Below are 9,971 nucleotides of genomic sequence, written 5' to 3'. Positions count from 1 at the left end.
AAGGGTGGGAAAGTTGTACTTTTGGGTGCCATATGTTGGTGGGGTGAGAGACAAGAAAATAAAAGGATAGTAAAGTGTAGAAAAGTAACTTTTCCCACCCCATACTTGTTTGGTTGGCATGGGAAAAAACACTTTACCACCCACAATACTTGTTTGATTGGATGGGGTGGTAAAATTGTCAAAATCATGATACAGAATTACATAAATGTCATTTAACATTTGTTAAAATTTAATTTCAGGAGAATTTCTTGAATTCTATTTTTTGCGATGTAATGAACCAACAAATATTATATAATAAATATAATTTAAATAACCAACAAATAAATATAATATAAATAAATAAATTATTATAAATACATAAATTAGCTCTGTTTCCATGTTTGAGCTAAAGAGATGAAGAGAAAATAAATCTAAAATTCATCTCAAGTTCATACTCAACAAGCACAACCTTTAAAATTAATAGTAAGATAAGGCATTTCTTATGGTAATCTAGATACAAAATAATGCATGGACCTCAGAAAAGTCTTCAAAATTGCTTGGCAAGTTGTCCAGTAAAATGAACTCTTTAATGTGCCCTTATTACAACTTGCAAGAGATCCCAAAATTATTTATAAAAAAAAAAAAACAAAAAAAAAAAAAAATTAAAAGCTATGAGAAATAGCACAAGGGCCTCAATGGTTCTCTGTTCGGGCCTTCCTGTCTAAGAAATTTTTTAAAACTACGGCTAATGCTGAATTTTGGGTTGAAAATGACTCATCTCACCATCATTTTTTTTTACAATTTTTATTACCCTGTTCCATTCATCTATAAGACTATAACTATTTTAAGGGAATCCACATTCAACAAATGTTGGAACAATTTCCTGTAAATAAATCTAATACCAAAATACCCATAAAGGTTTTCTTATAATATAAACCTTGTACCAAAAAACAAAGTATCGATAAATTTGAAATTCTTCTATCCACCGTTGTTTTGAGGTTGCCATCAAGGAACGAAATTTTGCCTGGTTTGCTAGGTTAGCTACCCAGCGAAACTAGGTGATATGGCGAAATCTCGCCGAAATATCGGCGATATTTCGCTGCCTTTAAATGCAATTTTGTTCAACAGAAAATAATTAAAATATATGAAAAGACATTTACTGCACTATACAGTTCCACTTCCATAATAAAAGTATTTAAAAAGCCATTTAGTGCACACCATCGTTCCACATAAAGCAAAGTACCTATGCACCATAAATGTGAAGGTTCAAAAGTTAATAAAAAATTATTATATCTATGCACCATAAATGTGAAGGTTCAAAAGTTAATAAAAAATTATTATATCTATGCACCATAAATGTGAAGCTTCAAAAGTTAATAAAAAAATATTAAATATCCTTGCAATACATCAATCAGTCATTTGAAAACAATAATAAAATGATATTCAAAGTTCAAAGTTCAAACAATACTCTCTCTCTCTCCCACTCTTCGTCCCAAACAAGTATCTCTGCAACTATTTCTTCTCAAGAACAAGAACAAATCTTAACACCAAGCTTTCTCTCTTTCCTTTTCTCTTTCTCTCTCTAGGAACACGCAAAATCACTTACACCAACTCTGCAAGCATGGTGACACATGCCGGAGACCGCCGCCGGCCTCAGCAGCAGAGAAATATCGCCGATTTCGGTGATAAACTCAAAAAAGGCGAGATATCGCGGAGAAATTGGCGATATCCCGCAAATCTCGTTTTGCCCCCGGTTTTGGTTCGCCGGGGGGCGAAATCACCGAAATTCGGCGAAAAAAAGTTCCTTGGTTGCCATAACCTTCGGAGAATGGATGCTCTACGTGAAATGTTGTATGTCATGAACACAATTGCTTTCATCAGATTTTCACTCAAATATTAAAATAACCTTTCAACAATATCATCAAGAACATCGGGGATCTCTTGTATAACAGAAAGCAGAGGTGTGAAATCCTTCTCTTGAAATGCATTTGCCATCGCATTTAAACTTTGAGCAATATTGGCCATCTGTTGAGCGTACACACCTCGTCTCTCCCTCTGTTTTGATGGAGGAATAGGTTGACCTTGATGACTAGTTCCCTCTCCAAAAGGTTGTGTAATTGGAATTTGGGATGAAATGAAATTTTGTTGTGACTTATTCACTTCTAACCCGATTGGAATATCACCAAAGTTGATTTGATCCCCATCCATTGCCTCTACTTGGTTCTGGTGGTAAGTTTGACTACTACTTCGAGTTCGAGCCCATTACCCAGTTGCGGTGTCCTCACCAAAAATATTTTCCCAAATCTCAAAGAACTCAAATTTTTTGTTGAGAAAAGTTTTGGCTTCAAGATGCTCTGCAAAATAAGAAATATATATGAATTCAATACACAATATAAGTCAATGATAATGTCCAATATAAACTATATAAGGAAGTAACTTACCAAAACATAAGAGTTCCAAACACTTTCGTCATGGTATATGAATTGCTTGAGTTAAAAACTCCAACCAAATCCACTGGTGTTGATAAAGGCAATGATTATTCTGAAGATTTTCTTCACGCTTTTAACTCTATTCCGTGCATGTTCTTTATTGAGATTCAATCCATGGGCAGCATTAATAACATGGGCTGTTGTACATATGTTGTCTCTTTAAAGCCAATTTGGGATTTTTTGCCATCTGCAACTTGACTAATCTAAGAACTCAAACAAAGTTTTGTCCATGTATGGGTTCCAAGTTTGATTTCTTCCTCTCTTGTTGGCATCATTAGAAGGTGGTGAGTTGTAGATTGGTTCCATCTATAAAAATAAATCACTAAAATTTAATAACAATTACCCATATGTTCTAATAAAATAGATAAAAATGAGACCTTCAGGAAAAGTTAATAAAAAATTTAGATCATGGAGAATGACACATGGGGGCTGTTTACTGCAGAGGGTTTCATAGTTACTCTTTTTCTTTATTGTTTCCGTTGCTTGATTCCACTTCAGACTTTGTTCCATTGACTTTAGCTATGGGTTCCAAGTCACCTGTGATTACAGAGATGGTTGATTTACATGGGGCTGATTTAAGTTTGGGTTCTGATTTGCAACCTGCTAGTCACTATTTTAATTTGATATCAGGTTCAACTTCTGTTTGTAATAATTTGGACATTGGTCAGGACTTTTCTTCTTTGGATTTTAATTGTAGAAATTCTCAATTGTGGTTAACAGCTGGTTTTTTGGGCTAAGGTTGGAGTTTACCATGCTAGTCCAGCAAGTGGTTTGGGCTAGCTAGTGATCTCTCTCGTCCGGTGTTTATAATTCAGCCTGGCTGGACGGCACTGTTTCTGCTGTGTGGTGACAAAATCTCCCCCTCTTTTTCTCTCTCTCTCTTCTTGCTTCTTAGGCTATCTTATGGAAAGTGGGGAGTGAAACGACCACCCTCCCCTGTTTTCCGCTGTACCTAAATGGAACTCTCTCCATGTGTATAATCTTTCCCTTTGAATTAGACTTTAGGCAAAGAGGAAGAATTACAAGCCTTAACCATTAGATTATGTATCAAAGTTAACTATTATGGGTATTTGTTATCGAAGAATTGATTGGATGAGAACAGTTCAAAGAGTGTGAGAGGGGCAATGCTGAACTGAAACACATTATCATAGAAAACCTAATGTCTCATATTAAAATGAGTAAAATCTGAACTTATAGAATGTGGCAATATGATTCCTACTAGAAAGTGTAATCACCTAGCAAGTCATTCAAACAAAAAAGAACCACTGTGATCATGAGACGATAAGAAAAATATTTAGTCTAACCTAATATTGCTTTTGAGGCTAAGGCTCTTTTTGGTATCAATTATCATTCTCAATTATGATAATATTCATTATTTTAAATTGTTTGGCATCTATTATCAGTTTTTTTTAATTTAAAATAATAGAAAATTTTCCAAATTGTCTATGATGGATTATGGTGAGAATTTCATTCTCTTCATTTATGTGCAAATTTGCTTAAAGTTTTATAGTTAAGATGAGGGTAAAATAGTCAATACATATTATTTCATAAAAACCATACTTTTTTCCTATTTTTTCACTTGCTCACTATCATTTTCTAACAATTTTTCATTTTGACCCCAAACTTATTTTTCATAATTTATTTTTGACAAAATTTACCAAATCATTTTTCATTCTTGACCAATAATGAATTCTTGTACTTATTTCTTTTAAATAGGCATAATAGAGAATGAGAATTGATACCAAAAAGAGCCTTAAGAAATGCATCCAGAGGGAACTAACTAGAAGAACCTAAAGATTGCAACCATGGTAGACATTACAAGTGGGTAATTGTTAGCATCCATGTATGGATTCCAAGTTTGATTTCTTCCTCTCTTGTTAGCATCATTAGAAGGTGAAGATGAAAAATATCTGGCACAATAAAACTAGAGAGACAAAACAATGGAATCTAATATGAAGAAAACAAAGTTGAAGATGAAGAAGAAAAATATTAAGAATTGATGGAAAAGAGAAAATGGAGTTGAACATGTTGTAAACAATTGAGGAATCTGCACGCACACTAGAACTATTGTTGTAATCACAATACTCCTTTAGAGCTGAAACATACATGAAGTACTTTCTTTAAGGTATTTAGACACCCCGATTTGTGCAATACAGGTTCTAAAAGTGTCTTCACCCCAAGATTAGTCAACCCAAACCTTTAAGGTTGCACCCCATAAAGGTTTACTCAAGGTATAATTAGGTTATGTTCACTGCTTAATAGAATAACAGGGAAAGAGAGAGAGAGAAAGAAGAGGAGGAATTCTATGTGTCAAGAATGAGCATGAAAATGAGTTTATATAGAGCCCCAAAGGCTGTGGGTGAAAGGGTAAGGCTGAGAGGGTACCTTTCAGCTCAACTCTCTTCAGGAAGGTACCTCCAGCTGACCTCCCTACAGGAGAGTGCCACTCAAATGGCATCTCCACGTATTCACCCAGTAGTGGACTTTCTAGAATAGGGCCCATGACAAAATGTGCCTTCCGGACCACGACCCAAGTCCCAAGTCATATAGATTTATTAATATTAATATATATCTATATAACCATAGCAGGGTCACAACAGGATTCAGGCTCGGTTCGTGTCGCACAAATTAATAATACATTGGCCCTTACTATATATAAACCATATAATCAAATCCTCTCAACCCGATGTGGGACTAAATAAAACCATGGATAAAAGACACGATTTAAACAAATATTTATATAAAATAACTTTAATAAGTTTTAAACATATTTACAAAAGAACATGAAGAAAAATAAGAAACCAAATAATCTCAAAACCTAGGTTTGGCAAAAAAAATGAAATCCCTAAAAACTGAGGCAAAAATTGGAATCCAATTTGAGGAAAATAGAGTTGAAGATGAAAAAAATAAGAATCGATCTCTAGAAAAGATAAAATGGAGTTGAAAATGAAGAAAATAAGTCGATCTTCAGAAAAAGGAGTAGAAGAGAAGAAACAATAAGAAAAAGCACATGTTAAAGCAAGAAAACCCTATTTTTTATTACATTTCTAAACCAAAATTATTTCTAGTTCTCCCCGTCAAGCAGAAAGGCACCCATACGACACCCATACGGCACCCATTTCTGAAAGGCACCCATCGGCACCCATTTTAGAATATCAACTTAGTAGAAAGAAGATGAAAAATATAGTAGACATAGGAGAGAAGATGAACACGACAGTAGAAAAAAATAAGTGGAAGAAGAAGAAGACTCACCCATTAGAACTCCCGCCAAGTGAGAGCTTCAGCTGCAACTCCCACCAAGCGAGAGCTTCAGCTGTTGTGCCTTTGTTCGCCAACTTTCCCTCGTTTCCCCTCAAAACCCCATCAAAGTCGTGGGATTTTGAGAGGGCATGGGATGGGGAAAATAAGCCCCGACAAGATTTCCACGGTAGCAAGAATTGTCTGTCATTTTTCCACCCTAGGTATCCAAACAGACTATAGTTTAGAATTTTGTGAGAAAATGATACAAGTTTTCCACCCCTTTTTGTCCACCTCACTTTATTCCTGCAAACAAACGCAACCTAATTGGTTGGAAAACCTTTTAATACAACCCTTAAGAAAGACATATGAAGAGACCAAGAATATCTCAACCATGAAGGATATCTATAATTGTGACTACTATTAACATTAATCTCTTTTTCTCACCCATAAAACCCAAAATAAATTAAAAAAAAAATCCAAACATGATGATTTGTATGATTAATTTTTTGTTTATATTTTTTAAATATCTTTTAAGATGTTATTACATTAAAACATAATTAAACACTAGTTATCTCATTCTATTATAATTTATTGCATTATCTATATGTAACTAGATTCCTACGTACGAGGAAGTTAAACAAAACAAAATAAAATAAAACTAGGTTTTTAACCCTACAACAATGATAAAGGAATACCAATTTAATTATCATCAAATGAACAATTCTTCACGAGTTTTAGTCAAGCACGCTCTTGATTCAATTGATTATTTATCTTTTAACACTTTTAATTTTTAAATAGACCAAACATATTTACATGTTTAAAGGACTCTAACAAAATAGGAAAAAGAAACCAAGAACATTAATTAGGATACTATAAAAGATAAAATAAATAAAAAAGAAAAAAGAAACCAAGAACATTAATTAGGATACTATAAAAGAGAAAATAAAAGAAAAAATAAGAGTGCATCCCTAAGAACTTCTTCACATTAAATTTAATTTATCCTCACAACATATGAAGAAAAATATTATTCTAAGCTCATTTGGTATATCCATTTTATAAGAGTGCATCTCATAAGAACTTCTTCACATTAAATTTAATTTATCCTCACAACATATGAAGAAAATATTATTCTAAGCTCACTTGGTATATCTTACTAAACTATAAAAATATTTTGATGAAATAAAAGAATCTAAATTCCCAATGTTTCATCCCCATTCTCTTCCACACTTTCACTATCAATACTTTCACACAATATACATAATATGTTAAATTAAAAGTCCACTATGATTTTATAAAGGGGTAAGAAAAACCTATTCATTATTGAACGAAAAATTATGCAAATATGTTCTTAAAAAATTTCACATCAATTAATATTAATATTTTTTAAGTATTTAAAAGTATAAAATAAAAAGGGATAATTTATTATTATCCGTCTACGCGTTTTTCTCCTAAAAAAAATCATTTATACATTTGAATTATTTAAAAAAAAATACGTACGTATGCATATGAATTTTTTTTAAAGGGTAGTTTATGCTAACTTACTGGCCGAGAATAAGGGATGGAGACTATTACATATACCATTAGGAATGATCAAACCCTGACCTTTCAATTGGAGGGGCTAGCAATTGCCAATTTGAGCTGATCTTTGATGGTACATGAACTTGAAATTTTGCAAAAAATAAATTAAAGAAAATAATATCCTGTTAGGAAGTGTGAGTTCATAAGCATAGTATTTATTTATATAAACTTCATTTACAAAACATATGACTAGATAATGTTCTTTTTATTATTTTTATTATCATTTGTATATTGCTTTCAAGTGCACAAATCCAAATATTAAGTAGTAGAATGTCATTTTTTGACTTAGAATATGAGTATAATGGTTGTCTTTATCTTAAAAAAAAGAGGGGGCATTTTTCATAGGGAGAAGGAGAGAGATAGATTCATAAAAGTGTTAATATGAGTTACACTCTCAAATAGAGTACATGTAGTAACATCAACAAAGCAAATGGGTACACTCCTCATAGAAAACATTTATTTTCTCCTTCTTCTTATTCTTTTTTTTTTTAATTATTATTATTATTATTTTTTATACTTAGAATGTGAATATTTTAGTTATTTTTATCCTAATAAAAAAAGGGATTAAGAGCTTTTTTCATATAGGAAATGAGGGAGATAGACTCATAGGAGTGTTGGTATAAGTCACACCCTCGAACATAATATACATAACGACATCAACAGAGCAAAAGGAGTACACTCCCCATAGATAACATTTTTTTTTGTCTTATTCTTTGATTTAAAATGTGAATGTAATGGTTGTTTTCATTTTACTAAAAAAGGAAGTAGGGGGTTTCTCACACGAGAAAAGAGAGAGAGAGAGAGAGACTCATAGGAATGTTGGTATAAACAACACCCTCGAAAATAGTTGTTTTGTCCATTTTCCCCCTTCCTGAGTCCCCCACTCTATCTCCACCCAAAAAATGAGAAAAAAGTGAAAAAAACAAATGTTCTCAATGAATGACGATACTCCCGTTACACTCTACTAATGTTATTGAGCTTACACACAAAAGGAACCATTCTCCCTTAAAGAATTTTTGTCCAATAAATAAGGGAGAAAAACTATGTTTGGTGCATGATCTTGGTCAAAACTCTTATAAGAGTCTCTCTTCTCTCTATATGAAATGACACATCTACCCTTTGTTTCAAAATGGATAGAGATAAATATATAGAAGTACTTGAGATAATATTATGTCAAAGAGTGTTAACTCATATAATCATGGGACAATAAATTTATATAAACTATGAGCTAATAAATCTATATAAACCACTATTATGAACCATGTGACTAGAAAATATTCTTTATATATTTCATTATTACATGTCGCTTTCATTGCACACAAGCAAGTAGTTTTATGAATTAGAATGCGAACATAAAATTTGTTTTATCTTACTCAAATAATGGAGGTAAAGGCTTTTCCATATGGAAAAAAAGATAATTAAATCCCATAAAAGTGCTAGTGTAAGCCGCATTCCTTTTCATAGTTCTTTTTCCTTCCCCCAAAACCACCACCCCCTAGCTTTATCTTACACCAAAACTCTAAAAAGAAGGGGAGAGAGAGAGAGAAGAAGAAGAATAAATGTTCTTTATGGGGGAGTACCATTTGTTAAGACATGTACACTCAATAATAACTATTTTATTGATAAAAGTCACATGTGTTCAAATTGACCTCACACACAAAGGGACCATCATCCATTGAAGAAATGTTGCCCAAAAAATGAAGAAAAAATGAACCATATTTAAATTGTGGCATTGGTTCTTATGTGTCTCCCTCTTCTCCTTACCGAAAATGACACTTTTATCCCTTTGTTTTGAAGTGGATAGAGATTGACGCATGCAAATGTTAGTATAGACATATTGGCTAATAACATTTTCGATTTAAATTAATCTTCAAGTATCATGTTTTTCCAAAAGGGAAAAACATCTAGGGTTTTGAATGTGAAATAACAATGTTAAAATGGTTATATTGATATTTATAAAAGTCAATCTTTATACAAAATCGCTGGGTTCAGATCATCTCCCCCGTCGATTGTTAACCACGAATTATAGGGGGCCCACAGGGTTAGGTGATGGGATTTATTTTTTGAAACGTTTTATTATTTTTTTACTTGTGGGTCTTACATAATTTGTGGTTGTAATGCCGTCAGGGGAGCACAGAGTGTTCACTGTCAAGGGAGATGATCCACACTCCAAACTCACTATGTCCATAATCATATTCTCTGTTTTGAAACTATACAAAAGCTATACTATAAAATAAAATACTACTTCCAATAAATAATTTGTACCTTACTAATTGTCAAAGGAAACCGCCCTTATTTTTTCTCCTTCGAAAATTGTATGGACATCCACTATGTTATCCCATAAAATTAATGCTATCTCAATTTATCCACATTCTAAGCAATCCTCACTTTATAAGAGATGTACCTTATCAAATATATTTATCTAACTATCATATTAAAATATTATTTTAATATAAAGAAAGATGTCAATTATAAGATTCACCACTATTTCTTTCCTTCTCCACCGGTATTCCTTTTTTAGGAGAATTTGATTGGAATACTGAACTCAAACAATTTACATAATATGAAGAAAGAGTTTAGAAAACCTGTATTACAGTTGTATATAATTTACATTGGACTGTGGATTGAATCGAATTCATTCGCTCGCGCCTCTCACGTACGTAGCCTTTTGGCAAAGCTCTTTTC

Source organism: Hakea prostrata, chromosome 7, assembly GCF_041222555.1.
Source record: "Hakea prostrata isolate BN-2017 chromosome 7, UWA_Hpros_2, whole genome shotgun sequence".
Lineage (NCBI taxonomy): Eukaryota > Viridiplantae > Streptophyta > Magnoliopsida > Proteales > Proteaceae > Hakea > Hakea prostrata.
The sequence above is the reverse complement of the archived record's forward strand: the minus strand, read 5'-3'. Positions refer to the sequence as shown.